Genomic DNA, 17,259 nt, shown 5'->3' with positions numbered 1-17,259 from the left:
GGACACTCTTCTCAGTGCTTCACGTATACTAACTCATGTAATCCACACCAACCTCATGGGATAGGGAATGTTCTTACTCTCATTTAACACATGAGGAAACAGGTGCAGAGATGGGGAACTTCCTGCCCGAAAGGACAGATGGCCCCACTTGGTTCTTATAGTATCTCTCTCTTTCTCCTCACTTCTCCAGACCTGGAACTAATGAGGCTGGAATCGGGTCACCTGGGGGTAGCAGACACAGCTGATGCCCCACAACATCCCCTGGGAGTCACCATTCTCTTCCCTGGTGACAGTTTTCTACGGCAAGCCCCTACTCCCTCTACCAAAAGGCATTCTCTAGTCAGAGGATGCTTGGCCAGAAGGCAGGACTGCCCAGCAGTTAACACCCCAGGGAGCAGCTCCCAACCAGCCACTGGAAAGGATTAGCAGATACTTACCCAGATCTCTGCCCTCAGGTGTGACAAGTCTGAGGCATGTTCTATACAGTCCCCCAAAAGTTCCCTGCGGGGTGGAGGCTGGCTGCTCACAAGTGAAATGCACTGGCTTCCTTCCGCATCCCTTTTATCTGTAATCAGCTCCTGTGTAAACTACTTTCTCTCCAATTCTTGTCTCAGGATGTGGTTCTGGGGGAACCCAGCCCCATCCATCTGCTTTTATTCGGCTTGCCCATCAGGACCTCCCAGGTCACACCCGCTGGATTTGGCCTCCATCTCTCCAGGCTAATTCTCAGGGGTTGGAAGGATGGAGGAGGCATGGCTCCTGGAGACCTGTCAGCTCCATTCCCGGGTGGAAAGGAACAATGGAACATTGTGGTGTCAGAGAGAGATGCTGCTTGACTCGTCGAAGGACAGATGCAGAGGCATCTGTCCCCTTCTTCCCTCGTCTCTTAGAAATTCCAGTTCACAACTGATTGAGGCAATCCGTGAAAGATGTGGAAAGATGAGGGTGCAGAAGTTATGCTCTGCCTTTTGGCAATGTGGGAATAGCGTGCCCCTCTCCCACCACCCCCATGTACTTAGTTTGACTGGGAGCTCAGAATGACAGAACCCGTGGGATGTGCGGTCAGTCTTCCTCTTCTGGTTTTAATGGGAGCTGTGGAATCACAAAGCAAGGATGGCAGTGGGAATCAGATTTGCTCAGTTACTTCAAGCCTCAGTTTTCTTCTCTTAAACATGGGAACAATGACCCACACGCAGAGCTTTGTTTGGTGTAAGAGTGTGAATGTACCTGGCACGCAGCGTGTATGTTTGTTCTTGAGGTGGTTAAACAAGGTTATCAGTTCATTTCGGAGGTCACCAGGGGAGCTCGGGGTCATTGGAGAGTGTGAGAGCAGGGCTGTGAAACCAAGGATAAATGCTGCTGAAAGCTCCTTGGCTGCAGGCAGACCTCCCTGAAGTTAGCGATGGCAGCACCCGGTGAAGTCACACTTTGGTGTGATTGCTGTTTTCAAGGTCAAACCAACAGGGTAGCATCAGTGTGTGTGTGTGCGGGTACCTGTGTGTGGGGGGGGGTGGGGTAGCGTGAGCCTGGCTGTGAGCTCCCACCCATGGATTGCCTGGTTTCCTCAACTCCCCTATCCCTCCTCACACCCCAGACAGTCGCTGGTGGCCCATACGTTCTCCTCCATGGCCACGGAGTTTTTCCTGCTGCACCTTTTGGGTTTAAGTGGTACTTGACCCATCATGGTCTTGGCCTGGTCCTCAGGCTCCTCTGCTCACCCCCTCTGACTGCCCATCTTGTTCTCAATAGTGGGAGTGCCCTTAAGTTCCAACATTTCTGCTGGATTTGAACTCATGGGTCCATACTGGCCCTTTTCTTTCGGACCTTGGGTACATCACATTCCTTCAGGGCCAGTTTGAGGACAGTCCATGTGGTACCACACCAAATTGCAAATACTCTCTCCAAATTTAGCCAGAAGTAGCTCAATTTTATTTTATTTTTATTTATTTATTTATTTATTTATTTATTTATTCATTTATTTTTGAGGTACACCAAGTTCAATCACCTGTATTTATACACATATCCCCGTATTCCCTCCCTCCCTCGACTCCCCCGCACCCTCCCGGTCCCATTCCTCTAAGGCATCATCCATCCTCAGGTTGAACCCCCTTTGTTATACAGCAGCTTCCCACTGGCTGTTTTACAGTTGGTAGTATATATATGTCTATGCTATTTATTTATTTTTAAAAATTTAAGTATAGTTGATTTACAATGTTGTGTTAATTTCTGGCGTACAGCGAAGTGATTCAGTTATACACACACACACATACACACACACATATTCTTTGTCATTTTTTTTCCATTATGGTTAATTACAGGGTATTGAATATAATTCCCTGTGCTGCACAGTAGGACCCTGTTGTTTATCCATGCTATATATAATAGTTTGCATCTGCTACTCCCAAGCTCCCAGTCCAACCCTCCCCCGCCCCCCTCCCCCTTGGCAACCACAAGTCTGTTCTCTATATCTGTGAGTCTGTTTCTGTTTCATAGATAAGTTCATTTGTGTCATATTTTATATTCCACATATGTGATATCATGTGGTATTTGCCTTTCTCTTTTTGACTTCACTTAGTATGATGATCTCTAGGTCCATCCATGTAGCTGCAAATGGCATTATTTCATTCTTTTTATGGCTGAGTAGTATTCCATTGTATATATGTGCCACATCTTCATCCCTTCATCTTTCAATGGACATTTGGGTTGTTTCCATGTCTTGACTATTGTGAATAGTGCTTCTGTGAGTGTAGGGGTGCACTATCTTTCCGAATTGGAGTTTTTTCCAGATGTGTGCTCAGGAGTGGGATTGCTGGATCCTATGGCAACTCTATTTTTAGTTTTTTGAGCTACCTCCATACTGTTTTCCATAGAGACTGTAGCAATTTACATTCTCATCAACAGTGCAGGAGGGTCCCCTTTTCTCCACACCATCTTCAGCATTCGTTATTTGTAGACTTTTTAATTATGGCCATTTTGACTGGTGTGAGGTGGTACTTCATTGATATCTGACCCTTCAAGTCTTGTATAAATCAAAGCCCCTGTGAATGAAAATACTCTGTCCCGAGATTCCCCACTCTGTACCTGGGAGGGTGACCTGTGTGGACCATGAGGGTTTTTGCCTTCTAACTCTGGCTTGGGTCTGGTCAATGGGGAATGCCAGTAGGAGAGTCCAGGGGAGGAGAGAGGGGGTGGGTATTTTCCCCTGCTTCCCTCCTTGTGGCGTCGTCATGACCTAGCTGACATCATGGAAGAAAACCACAGCTCTTTTTGTCTCCAGATTCCTGTATGTGTTCCCTTCCCTCGTTCTTTCAGGCCTAGGGTCCTGCACCAACCTTTACGGTGTCCTTACACCCTGCCCACCCCTTTATAAACTCTCCTCACTTGTCTAAGCTGAGTGTGGCACTGATTTCCTGCTGGGACCCTGACTGGTATGCAGAGCCCAGCTACTTTGACTGGTTGACAATCTCAGCCACAGGACACAACCTTGAGTCCCAGTGAGGACACCGTTTCTTCCAGAAGATTCTCTATAAAAAGGTCACACTTCCTGTGCCCCCAGTGGCTGAGATGGTAAGAAAATTAACCCCAGGCTGCAGTGTTAATGAGATTACATCTTTGCCATTTCATGATCATTCATGATCAACGTTCATCATTTTTTTCTTTCTTCGTATTTTCCTCCTTATAGATGTCAGTTTTCTGAGAAGGGAAGGTCCTAAGCCCTTGAACGTGGGAATAAGGATGCACTTTTTGGCATTTTTATAACACTTAACAAAATGAATGGCTCTCTGTTAGTATTTTCAATCGATTTTATTTACTTTCTTGTATGTCTGTATGAAAAGCCCCTTCTTTCAAGATTTCTTTTCTTTCTTCCTTTTTTTTTTTTTTAACCACAATTGCTGTGAGCTATCCCAAGGGCCCAGAATCTGACTGGAGGTTGCTTGTGAAATTGATATTTTTCTTTTTAAAAATCAATAAACCCATTGTGATACCTTTACTAGAGATTAGATCAGCTTTTCTTTCATAAATATTAGCTTTTACCTCAGGATACCTTGGAGTGATATTTCAACACTGTGAGGGACTTCAGCCTTAATGTACCCTGTTCTGAAGGTCTTGAAGAGTGCTGCTGGGTTTTTTGCTTTGTTGATGGATGGTGATTTAGAACAGTGGGTCCTGGGAACCCTCTGGAGATTCTTGTGGGGCTGGGATGAAGTCTCACCTGACAGCAGCATCCTTACCTGATACACTCCTGACTGCCCTGGGCTGGCTGATCCACGCGCCAGGAGGTACTGTCCTGAGTGTAAACTAGGAGGGCCCCTTCCTGCAGCCCTCATGAGGTCACACATGGTAGCCTCCATCAGGAGAGGATGGGAGCCTCAGTTTCCCCATCTCCATACTGGGGCTAAGGTTTCCACTTCACAGATTGTATCTTAAGCAGGTAAGACTTGAAAACTGCTGAGCACATGGTCCACAGTTAATACTCATTGAATGTTTTCTATCATTACTTTGTCCCCATGTTTGGAATGTAGAGCTTCAAGCTAACAAATGTCTATCAAGAAAAAAAAATTGCCATGTGACATCACAAACCAAAATTCTACATTGTCATTTTTCTGAGTTCAAAACCATTGAAAGCCCAGCTTTTGGAGGGAATATGTTTATCTAAGTTTGCCAGCTGTTTGTTCTCAGAAAGGACTGTATTTACTATGATAATATGTTCTCCTGGTTTTGCTGTTTAAATGTCCTTTCTTTCAAGAAATGATAACAAGAGTAGATTTTAATTTAATTGCCAAAGTAAAATCTGCAAAGTCACTCTGTCGTTAAACTCTGATTTGAAGGGTGGAGGACTTTGGGCTTCAGCAGTTTCTCATGGAGGGTGGCGGTGAGGGAAAGGAAATGAGGACAGGCATGGGCTGCCGCACGTGGGTGGCTGTTCTCAGTGATTAGTGTAAAACTCCCACAGAGCCTTGAGCCAAGCCTCCTGCATCCCCGGGCATAAGGGACATCTCAGACTGTTGTAGAACATGCACAATGGGGAGGAGGACAGAAGGGAACCAGCACTGCTGCATTCACACATGCCACACGTATTTATTGAGCACCTACCATGCGCCAGCACTATCCTAGGGCTACAGCAGTGAACATAACAGGCAAGGTCTCTGCCCTTGTGAAGCTCACATTGTAGTGGGCCTGTCTGCCTGAGAGCTTTACAGTTTTATCCTCCAACAACCCTGGTGAGATGGGTTTGAGGCCTCCTTTCCCAATGTGGGAAAACTGACACTGAGAGAGACTAAGTCACCTGGAGTAGCAGGAGCTCTGGTTTAGTGCCCTGGTCTGTCTCCCAAGATGTGTTCTTCCCAAGGAGCCAGGTTCCTCCCAGTGGTTACCGCTAGGGGCGCAGTCTACCATCTGGACACTTACTCCCCTGGTGAGTATGGACAGGTTGGCTTAAGGAGCTGAACTGCAGTAGGTACTTTTTACTACAGAGTTGTTGCATCAGCAGAAGCCGTGGGCCCTAATAAGCATATACTCCATCCTTTAAACCAGTCTTGGGTAGCAACAGAACGATGGAAAAACTCCCAGCTCCAACCACAATTCTGTCATGGACAGCTGGGTGACCTTGAGGCCGTCGCTTACCCTCTTCATCTGTACTCTGGCCACAATATTACTCCCTGGTAGAGCTTTTACAACTGTTCATAAAATAGCATATGTGGAAGCACTGAGCTCACTGGCAAATATAGTTGCTCAATAAATGTTAGTTGAATTGCAATCTGAAATTTTGAGGCAGAGGCAGTGAGCCTAATTCCTGAGCCTGGAGACCTCATTTGGCTCATTGATTTGCCTTTAAACGATTGATTTTATATGCCAGGGCACACATCAGGATGGTGCAGGGAACCCAATTTAGCAAGCTGGTTTTAGCTGATGTGGATGTGATCTGTGACTGAAATAAGGAACGTTTCCACACGGGGTATTCAAAAGCTCTGTGAATGGATGATGCAAGAGTTCACACCTGTGAACTGTGTGTATCTCAGTGCCGACCTTGGTGGCACTTCACTGCCAGGTGGGCCCCTCCCACCCTTCCTTGAGGAATCAAGCACCTTCTCATTTCTGCTGCCTCCACCATACTTAAGATGACATCTTGATGCCCTCACTGAACAGGGAGTTCAGTACCTTCGAAGACATTCCTATTTGGATCAGGGAGCAGGAGCAGCCCCCCTGGCACTTTTCTTCGATGTCAGGGAGGATGGTGGTGGTCGTGCTGTGGGACTCCCAGACAAGGCAGTGGACTTCATTGTCTTGATGCAAAAAATACGTGAGGTTACCACTGGGTCCATCAGGAGTGGGCCAAGGGATAATTTCTTTGGAAAGAAGGCTGTACTCTCTTTCCCAAGGGGAAAGCAGAGAGAAAACAGACCTAGCCATTCAGTCCTTCAGGCCGAGGAGAGGAGGAGTGCCTCTAAGGCAGAGCTTTGGAGCCAGGGAGCAGTGCCAGAAGGGTGTCCCGGGAAGAAAGGGCCAAGGCTAGAGACAGGTGTCCGGATGAGTCAGCAAGCAAGTGTGCTGGAGGTGGGTGTCAGGAGCAGAGGGAAGGAGCTGAAAAAAGAAAGAGTGGGCGAGGGCACCAGAGGGGGTGGGGTCTGCACCTAAATGTGGGGTGCATGGGATGCACTCATTCCCAGCTCCTGTCGGGCCTGGCTATCAGGTGGGGCAAAGGTCTGGCCACTGACCTGGATGCGGGTCAGAGTGGGCATGGTGGTGACCCAGGCTGGATGGGTGGCCCCTGAGCTCCTGAGCCAAGGCCCCTCGATTCCTGCTGATGGACGTCAGGATGCAGTCTGGAGGTCAGGCTGCTCACGGGGCCCTGGCCAAGGGGATGGCAGGGAGGTGAAGACCGGACAGGTAGACAGCACAGCATAGGCTGAGGGCCCGCGAGTTGTGGGCCTGGTGCAGACGTGAGTTGACAAGGAAGCTCAGAGCCCTCTTTCTGGGCCTGGCTGGCAGCCGCTGGCTTGGCTCCCAGGCGGCCTCACCCTCAGCACGCCTCGTGCCTTCCAGTCTCAACTCATGAGCTCAGAGGACTGAGTCTCATGCCGCTGGGCAGTGTGTCTCAATAGACTCTGACCCCACGCTGCTGGTGGTTTGGGGAACGTCTACAGCAAGAGATGTGGAAGCGGGTAGCTGTCTGTAGACTCCAGACTCATGTTTGTCTCCTGATTCAGATCAGATCCCCTCCCCTGGAGGACCCAGTAGGAGGCCCCCTCCTTACCCAGCCTGAAGCAATTACTCAGATTATTCAGGCAAAAGTCCCACAGTGCAGCTATTGAGATGGGGAAAATGCAAGTGGCACCTTCCCGTGAAAAATCTTACCTTCTCTATTTCAGTTGCTTAAAAAAAAAAAAGACCCAATTCTATTGTGTTAAAGTTACCTTCCGAGTTGACTCAGCTGGGGTCTCACTGTGCTCCCCTCAGGATTCCAGCCTTCCCGCCCCTCCCAGGATGATTGCAGCATTGAGTGAAAATTGAACAGATTAGTGAATAGATTCCCGTCTTTGTGCTACACAATAAACAGCATTGGAGAGAACACATGAAAGGATTACTGGATAAAAACCTAATCAATCCCACCAGAAGGGAAGGAGTCTCTGCTACCCAGCAAAGGGTGTCCCGGGCATGGAAGCCTCTTGGTGTCTTCCATTTCTTGTTTGTAGGGAACAAACTCCAGTCTCCAGGACCTTCCCTGAGTTCCAAAGGGCAGATTCAAACAGTTGCTAATCAGAGAAGGGAGGGGATGCAGAGACAATGGACGAGCAACCAAGAAACAATAGTGCAGCCTTCAGGCAGGGTCCTGGTTCCACCTCAAGGGATGCACAGAACAATATCTTTGAGCTCTTCACAGAACTAAAACCCCAACAAACGGAAGATGTCAGCATTCTTCATTCCAGAGAAGACCACCTGAGGCCAGATTAAAGGAACCAGAGAGGCTCATCAAGAGATTACCTGAACAGGGAGGGTGGGAGGGAGTCGGGAGGGAGGGGATATGGGGATAGTGTATAAATACAGCTGATTAACTTTGGTGTAACTCAAAAGCAGGTACAAGAGTGTAAAGCAATTATATTCCAATAAAAAGCTAAAAAAAAAAAAAAAAAGAGAGAGAGGTTACCTGAGACCAGATTAAAGGGGTGCAGGCCCTGCACACACCCTAAGCTCATCAGCAATCCCACCCTTGAATATTGCTATAAAACTCCTCACCAAATCCCAAATCCTCCCGGCTTGGGACACAGGTTTTACAGCAGGAGCCTGCTGTGTCCCCCTTTGCCTGGCAAAGCAATAGAGCTATTGTTTTCTGCTTCACCCAAAACTCTGTCTCTGAGATTCAATTCGGCACCAGTGCAGAGGCCAAGTTTTCAGCATCACCACTAGCTAGAGAGGCCTGGCTCAGGCTGTGTTTCTAGGCCTAGTTCTCAGCACTTGCCCATGTGCCCATGTGGCCTGTGGAACCACACCTTCCCCTGACCCTCAACTCCGTCTGTGTGCCTGGCTTGCACAACTGGCCTCCACCTTGGGTCGTGGTAGAGTGCCCAGCACAGAGTAATTGTCTGCTTAGGATGACGGAGGGGCATGCATTATTAGGGGACTTCTCTGGGTCCATGTCAAGCCCTAGCACAGTGGTATCATTACATTCCAAGCAGGTTGGAGGGATGCTGGGCTTCAAAATCCCATCCTAGGCACACAGGATGCTGGACTGATGGCAGCATGACTGACCCCGCATCCACCTGCTTGTGGAGTTCTTACTCAGGCTTGGGCCAGGATGGGCGGGCTCTGCTCAGGGCCTGAGTCGGCAAAGCCTGCAGGGTTATCCGAGTCAAAGATAAAGTGGTAGGCGGGAGTGGCCAGACAAGAAGGGCAACAGACCTGCCTGCTGATTATTCCAGTGTGACCCGGTGGATTTAGCTGGTGTCAGCAACCCCTCCCATCCCGGCCTGTGCCAACACTTACCTCATGTCATATCCTCATGACACGAAGGAGTTATCCCAGACTCCTTCCTGCTTAGAACTCGACAGACTGCGTTGGTTGAATTTATTTCCAGTCATCTTTTTGTTTGCTAATTCTGGAGGTGTCCATTTTCTGGTACAAAAATACAAATCCTCTTACTAGCGTGATCAAATTTAACTCAATATGACAATCAGCAGCTCGATGCAAGCATTTCATCTCTCTAACCCATGAGGTCTCATAAGACATTGATTTGAAAGATGCTCAGCTGGAGCGTGCGCACCGAACTCCCACAAGACCTCCCCACGGGCGTGGTGGGCAGCGGCCAAACAGAGAGGAGGACGCCGTGTAAGAGGCAACAAGGGGACTCTGGGCTGGCGGGAACCCCTTCCCCTGTGCTCTCAGCCTTGTGATCGCAAATCTCCATCCCTGGCGGTCAGCGCTCACACCTGTTCGAGCCCTGAAGTTGGGGGTTCCTCCCATCTCTTTCTCTGTGTTTCAGAATGCAGCTTTTGCTTTGTTCTAGGCTTTGCACAGTCTTTTGGTTTTGACATTCTTTGGGGTTTCAGCTAAGAAACTCCATTTTCCTCTTGTGTTCACCACAAGGTAAGAACTGCTCAGATACTTGCCCCAGAGCTGCCAACAGCCCTCATGCTTATGTCTGTACATGGTGCTTCTGGGCCGTCAGAGTAGCAGAAAGAGCTCGGACCTGGGAGCTGACTGAGCCTGACTCTAAAGCAGGGCTATGCCTCCTTATTGCCTTTGGAACCGGGTACAGAATCCTGTCTCCTTGGGCACTTGAGAAATGTCGTGTCTAAATGATGACCCCACTGTTTTGCTGTCCAGCTTTCACCCTGGTGAGCAATGGGGCTAGGATGGAAGGATCCTTGGCTTTCTTATAAGTACCGCACGCTAACCGATTGCGCCACTGGAGCTGCTGATCCTTGGCTTTCTTTACCTGACATAACGGACATCTATTTTTTTGTCTACTTATCATTCCTTTTCCTCTTGTGATAACCACATCTGCTTCTTTTCGCTTCTCTATTGCTATATAACAAATCCTCCCAAAACTCCGTGGCTTAAAATAATCATTTTGTATTCTTGCTCATGAGTCAATGGATTGACTGGGTTCTGCTCGGTGGTTCTTCTCTTCGTCTTAGTATTAGCTGGGATGCAGTCATCTGAGGCTTTCCTAGGCTGGGATGCCCAAGTGCTCACTTGCGTGGTGGTTGATTCTGGCCAGGACCTGGGGCTCACAGGGACTGTTGAGCTGAGCCCCTCTGTTCTCCTCCACAAGTGTCTCTGTGGCTTAGACTTCTCCTCCCATGGTGGCTGGGTTCTAGGAGAGAGCATTCCAAGTACACAAAAGCAGAAGTTGCAAATATCTTAAACCCAGCCTTGGTATTAAAATAGCACCACATCTGCTACATTCTATTAGTCAAAACAAGTCACACACGAGCCCAGATTCAAAGGGAGGAGAAACACCCTCCACCTCTCAAAGGGAGGCATGCCAAAGGACCCTTTGATCCTACCATACCTTCCTTTGGAAAACTGCCCGGTAGGGCTGCCAGTTGGAGCTTTAGTCCCCGGCCACAGAGATGGACAGATGGCCCAGGCATGGGCAATCAAAGTTCCTTCTTAGTACTGCCATGCCCACATGCCCTGCCATGGCAGTCGGCCCAAGAATGGGAGTCACCTAGACTCCTTTCTTAGGATCTAATATATGGGCAATGGAAGGGACAAGTTTCCCCCTTTACTGTGGGGTTGGGTAGCTGGGATGGTGTAAGTCACTCTGTTTACAGCTAGAATGCAGCTGCATCATGAAATCTCATCTGCCAAAGGCAATAGTGAAGCAAATGTTCAGAAAGTAGCAGGAGTGAGAGCAGGAGCGAGCGAGCGTGAGAGTGAGAGAGAGAGAGAGAGAATGGGGTGATAAAGGGGAGAACGGCACTGATGATGACAATGTCATTTGTTGAGACCCAGAGTTGCCAGACTCCCAGTTACATGAAGCCAACAAATTCTCTGTTTTGTTAAAACTAGTTTGAATTAGTATCTATCACCTATGATCAAACAAAAGGATTCTGGCTAGAGGGAAGTCACGCATTAAGGTTTGATTTCTCATCTGGAAAATAGTAGCAGTTGTAGCTAGAACACATTGAGCTCTTATTACAGACCAGACACTGTGCTAGGTGTGCTGCATACTTTTCTTCATTTAATTCTCACAGGCACCCTGGAGGGTTCCTTTAAAATGAGTATTACTGTACCCATTTTATAGATAAGGACATGAAGCTTAGAGAGATTCAAGCCCCACTCAACCAGGAAATGATATAGCCATGCTTCTAACTCTTTAGACCAACCAAGCCTCTGTCCCACCCATTACCCTGCACTGCCCCAGGCGTGGTATGCAGACCAGCCAGAGAAGGCCTGGTTAAAGTGAGGGTTGGCATGACTTTTGGATGAGTGTGCTAACAATACAAGGCCATTGTGAGAAAAGGGGGTCCCTGGGTCCCTCTACCTTCTCTCTCTTCAGGGCATCTTCCTGGAATTACCAACTCATGGTCAACAGCAAGCAGAATCAGGCCATAGGTAATTCTAACACTTGGGGAGAGGAGTGTCTTTCCCAAAAACATTCCAGATGGAGCTTCTGGTCCTAACATACTCCAAGTCTGAGGAAGAAGAGAGGGAATCAGTGGAGTGTGAGGCCCCCTGCCCTGGCTCTGGGAGGGTGGGGTGTACTCCCAGGGTTCTGTCCGAAACCCCAAGTCTCCTGTTCTGTATTCTCAGCCCTCCCGCAGGAGTTAGTTCCCATCTGTTGTTTGCAAGTCACTCTAACAACTGTCAACCAGATGGGTGTCTAACAAGGGAGCAAGCATAGCAGAGCAGATGAGGGCAGTTTGGGGGCTGGACTGTTGGCCAAATGTGAAAACAACTTCTCCACCACCGTCCTAAACATTTGTTTCAATACCCATTACCCGGGGGGTCAGCTCAAGGCCAAGATGCGGGAGCTGGCAAATGTCTGGGTGAGAGGGAGGGCCATGCACTTCACCAATACTTACTGAGCACCTGCAATGCACCAAACCTGACCAACAGCGAACCTTTGATGCCACTTCCAGTATCAGGGGCTTATCCAAAATCTTGTCCCGAGGCTGCCTGCCCTCTGGCCCTAGGCAAGAATTCTGCAGAATTCCATTTGCTTCCTGATGGAAGTGGACTTGAGGCCCTAGTGAAATAAAGAAATCAGCACACACAGAGGCATGCAGCCCATCTTCTCCTGTCTCTCTGCTCTGCCTGGGCCTTGCACAGGCTGCATGGATTGAGATGGCTTTTTAAATGACACATGCCCATCCTGAGATCCCTAAAGCCTCGCTGGCAGGAGAAGCTCCAGGCACTGGGAATGATGGCTTTGCCATAACCGTCTCCCCCTTCTCCCCTCCCCCACAACTCATAGCCTGGGTTCGCCTCCAGATTCTCTCACTGCCCTTCAGAATAAACTGCAGGGCTCCATTCACTGGAACCTGGGAAAGCTCTTACTTGCCAAGAGATGTTAAAGTCTTGCTCACATGTCTCATCAGCAGTAACTGACTACGTGTCCTATCCCCATTTGGGCGATGGGAGTGGTGGTTGGTCTTCTCTTAAGAGCAGGCTGGGCAGAGGAAAGGGCCCTTGACAGGCAATTTGGGAAAGGAGATTTCAGACCTACTCTGCCCATACACCTGGGTGGCTGTGGATGTCCAGCCTGCTGCCCAGCCCCTGCTGCCTGCCATAACCAGACACAGTCCTGTCCAGCCCACCCAAGAGGATAGCTGTGGCTTCTTCCCCTCCAGTAAGCAGGCTCTGGAATATCCAAGTGCCTGTGGTTGAGCCCATTCACTGTTAAATTTCAGCCTCCTAGACCAGATGTGGCTGGGCTGCCAGTCAGGCCTTTTGGTAAGATCCCCGAGTCCTGTCTTCCATAGGAATGGGTCCCTGCACCCCACTGCTCCCTAACTTACCCACCACAGACTAGGATGCTGGCCCTTTTTTGGATCCTGGTGGCCCCTCTGCTGGAGCTGGAATCTGCTTTCAGGCCTCTCCTGTATCTCCCAGGACACGCTTAGCAAAGTGGAGATGGTCTCCTATTCTGATGAGCCCAAACGTTGCTCAGAACTCTGGAGGCCATCTGTCATCTCTCTTCATCCCATTCTCTTTGGACCAGAATCCTTAAAGCCAAGGCTGAACTTGAGCTTGCCCCATGTCCCTGAACTTGTGATTAGGAGGATCTCAGGGGTCTCCTCTCTCCCGACTCAGGCTTCCTTGAGCCCTGAGCAGCTGTGCAGGGCCCCACTCAGTTCCTCAGCCACTGCCCATCCCCTGCCCACCCCACTCCTGCTCCAGCCCAGGGCTGGGCCATGTTAGGAAGGGGCCAGTTAGGAAGGGGCATCAAACCCCAGGAGCATCCTTTTCTATTTGCCAAATCGTCTCTGGCACTTCCACTCAGGAGCCCCTGCACCGTCAGGGTGGGGAGAGGAGCAGGCCAGGAAACGAGGACACACAGGTAAGGGAGGGAGAGCCTGGGGCTGGGGGGAGGGGATGTACCAAATGAACTCTCAGTTTGGGTTTGTTGAGCCCGGGAGGAAAGAAGGTCAAGTGGAGGCTGAGAGCAGCCATGGTAGGTCTGCACGGGGAGCTGGAACGGCTTCACGTGGGGAGGGCAGCAGCCGTGGAGGAGAGATGCAGCCGGGAGCTGAGCAGGCTGGCTTTGCCCACCTAGAGCAGGGCTCGTTCTCCTCTGGGTGTTGGGGAACTTTCTCGTGTAAGCAGCTGTGCTAGGGTGCATGGCCCCCGGGAGTAAGGCTTGGCAGCGGTGACAGCCCTGCTCCTTCATTCCAAGTGTGGCCCTCGCTTCCCCTCCTCTTGAGAACCCCTGTTAATGCTGAAACACAGCCCTGCTTCTAACTCCCTTGGCCTAAGCTCTCACGGTACCAGAAGGCGACCGACACCCCTGCAGGCCCTGTGGGAGGGGCTTTTTCTCCTGCATCTAGGACCACGCCATCAGCCTGGTGTGTAGCTGCCCCTGAGATACCTCCTCTTCAGCCCTGCCTTCCTGTCTGCAGGAAGCAGAGAGACTCTGCCAGCCTCCTGAAGCCAGAATTCCCTGGAGAGCCATGAGGCTTTCCTGACCTGCCTGCCACCTCCCACCCCTTCCCCGTTTTGTTGCTCCAGCCTTCTCTCCCTCCTGGTTCATTTATCCTTCATTCACTCAACAAATGCAGCACATAGATTCCAACTAAGTGCTGGGGTTACAACACTGAACAGGTTGAATAAGGTCGCTGCCCTCATGTAGCTTATTGATTGATGTGCAACAGACAGGTAAACCAATAGCCACATAAAGGGTATATAGACTGATGAAGAAAGCAAAGTGTGCTCTGGGAACACCCAGCTGGGGCCTGGATTAATTTCCTAGAGCCACTGTAACAAATTACCACAATTTGATGGCTTAGCACAACAGAAATTTATTCTCTTGTAGTTTGGGAGTCCAGAAGGCCGAATTCAAGGTGTTGGCTGGGCTGTGCTCCCTGGCAAGGCTTTAAGGGAGGAGACTTCCTTGTGTCTTCGTTTCTGGCGGTTGCTGGGGATCCCCGTGTTCCTTGACTCTCAGCTGCATCTCTGCATCTGTGGTCACAAGGCGTCCTCCCTGTGTGTCTGTGTGCAAATTTTCCCTTTCTGATAACGACACCCTGCTTTGGATTAGGGCTTATCCTACTCTAGCATGACCTCTTTTTTAACTTGATAACATCTACAAAGACTATATTCTTAAATAAGATCATATTGTAGGTACTGGGGATTTTAGGACATTATCTTTTTAGGAGACACAAGTCAACTCAACAGGGCCCTTAATATGGACTTGGCTCATCAGGGCAGGCTTCCTGGAGGCAGTGATATTAACCTATGAAAGTAAATGGGAATTAGCCAGGGAAAGAAGGAGGAGAGACAAACATGGGTGAGGTTTGAGCACAGGCGAGAACTAAGAGCACCTGAGGCAGTAAAGGGCATGCAGTCTGACTGGCACATTGATTGGCAGTAGGAGTGACACGGGATGGAACTAGACAGGGGCTGGATAGTGCAGGGCCCTGCATTATCTGTTAAGGGGTCTGGATTCTATCCCAGGGTAATGGGAAGACTTTTTTATGCAAAAGACTGACATAGCCACATTTGTATCATAGACATATCGTTCTTGCTACATGGAAAACTGATGGGAGAGCGGCAGCCTGGGGACCGGGAGATGAGGGAGGAAGCCTTTGTCGTGGTCCAAGGTAAAGATGCTGGCTTGGGAAATGGAGCAAAGTGGGTGGAATGGGGAGGTATTTATAAAGTGGAATCAACAAGACTGTAAGACAGGGGATGAAGGAGAGGGACAAACAAGGATTTCAGGCAGGCTTCTGACCCATAGATTCCCAGAGAGGATAGATCATGCCTCACAGGGGAGATTATGCCAAGAAGGAGGGGGTCCCCCACATAAGGAATGTACAAAGATGTTTTGGGCTTTGATGGAAAACACACAGAGCATTTACACAGTGTGGAGTGAAATGCCCAGAGGGCAAGGGTCCTGTCTTTCTTCAAAGAAAACTGTAGTCAGTTTTCCACTGACACGGAACCCCCCCCCCCCCCAAATTGTGACATCATTTGAAGGAAGCAAGATTAGAAGGGGGATGACCCAGTGCAGGGGCCTTTACCACTGGGGCTGGGGGTGGGGAACTCTGCATGGGCAGGTGGGGATGGAGGGGGCTGTGGCAAGGGTTAAGAAGAAGGGTCTCTGGGCCTCCATCTCACCTGCTCTATCTCAGATCTCTTAAGCTTATGACATCTTCCCATCCCCCAACCCCGGCAACAGCACCCCCTCCACCCCTGCCAGTGCTCTGGGTGGATGATTGGATCTCTGTGTTCCCTGCCCCTCAGCTGGCCTGACCTGTTTGCTTCTGGACTGCAGCCTCCAGGTCTGCCCAGCTCCTGGGATACTTCCACCAGACCTCCCAACCTGGCCACGGGCATTCCCTCCTGTCCCATGAGTGGCCCTAGCGGCTGCTGGTCCAGTGCCTCTCCCAACTGAAAGCGGTTGACCAAGAAACATGGACATGAATTTACATTTTAGATTCTGAGAATTAGTGGGATTGGGGGGACCTTGGGTGAAAAACCCAAGAGAGTAAGAGTTGCTATTTACAAAGCCAGGCATTGTGCTAAGTGCTTAGCAAACATCACCTCATTTGATCACCACCTGGGTATCATCACCTCCATTTTACAGATGTGGTGGTTTGGAGAGTCAAGTGACCTGTCCACAGTCACACAAGTTGCCCAAAGTCGCACAGTGTGTGCCAAAGTCAAGATCGAGACCCAGGACCGTCTGATTTTAAAGCCTGTGTTGATGACCCCGTCATTCCCTGCCTCTGCGCACCTGAGTGTGACTGTCTCTCCCAGGGATCTCTCTGGCACCTTGTCCCGCTACCATCCCAGCAGCCAGAGGTAGGATGGTCCTACCCCCAAATCAGCCCCACAGCAGGCTCACTTGAAAATAAAAAAACGAAACAAAACAAAAACAGATCTCAGAAACAGTAATTGTTAATCAGAGACTTCATATCATATCCATTATCTGTCTGTGCAAGGCCTTCCATTGTTTTACAGGCTTTTTCCCACTTGATCCTCGGTCTCCACTTCTCCTCCTTTCCTCCCCTAGGAATTTACTTCAGTGTGTTTGATATACAGCCTCACATACGCATGGATCCTTGTTAAAATCTAATGTTCTTTTGTGGTGTGTATGTGTTTTTAATTTACATTAATGGTATTGTGCTATAAATCTTGCTCTGTTTCTTACTTTTTTTTTCCCTCCCTGCACTGTGTTTTTAAGATCTATTCCTGTTGCTGTTTACATAGCTAGTTCATTGCTTCAGATGCATCCACCACCTTTTTCTTATACATTCTGCCAGGCTTCAGCCAACCGGGAACAGCACCAGGATGATCATGCTGGTACATGTGTCTCATGAACCTGTTCAGGAATGTTTCAGGCTCTATACCCAGGAAAGGATTGAGGACTGCTTGGCTCTAGACTTTAAATAAACTGTTTCATTATTTCCATAACATGTTCCAGAAAGCCTCTATCAACTAGCAAGGGTTCCCATCTCTCTATTTTTTTCCAACACTTGGTTTCATCCACCTTTCTAATGGTGTAACTCTCTTGAGATTGGCTGGTATCCAAGGGAGGGAATTACAAGATCAGTAGGTGAGCCAGTCCTCTACTTCAGGATGGCAGCT

The sequence above is a fragment of the Hippopotamus amphibius genome, chromosome 1, assembly GCF_030028045.1.
Source record: "Hippopotamus amphibius kiboko isolate mHipAmp2 chromosome 1, mHipAmp2.hap2, whole genome shotgun sequence".
Classification (NCBI taxonomy): domain Eukaryota; kingdom Metazoa; phylum Chordata; class Mammalia; order Artiodactyla; family Hippopotamidae; genus Hippopotamus; species Hippopotamus amphibius.
The sequence above is the reverse complement of the archived record's forward strand: the minus strand, read 5'-3'. Positions refer to the sequence as shown.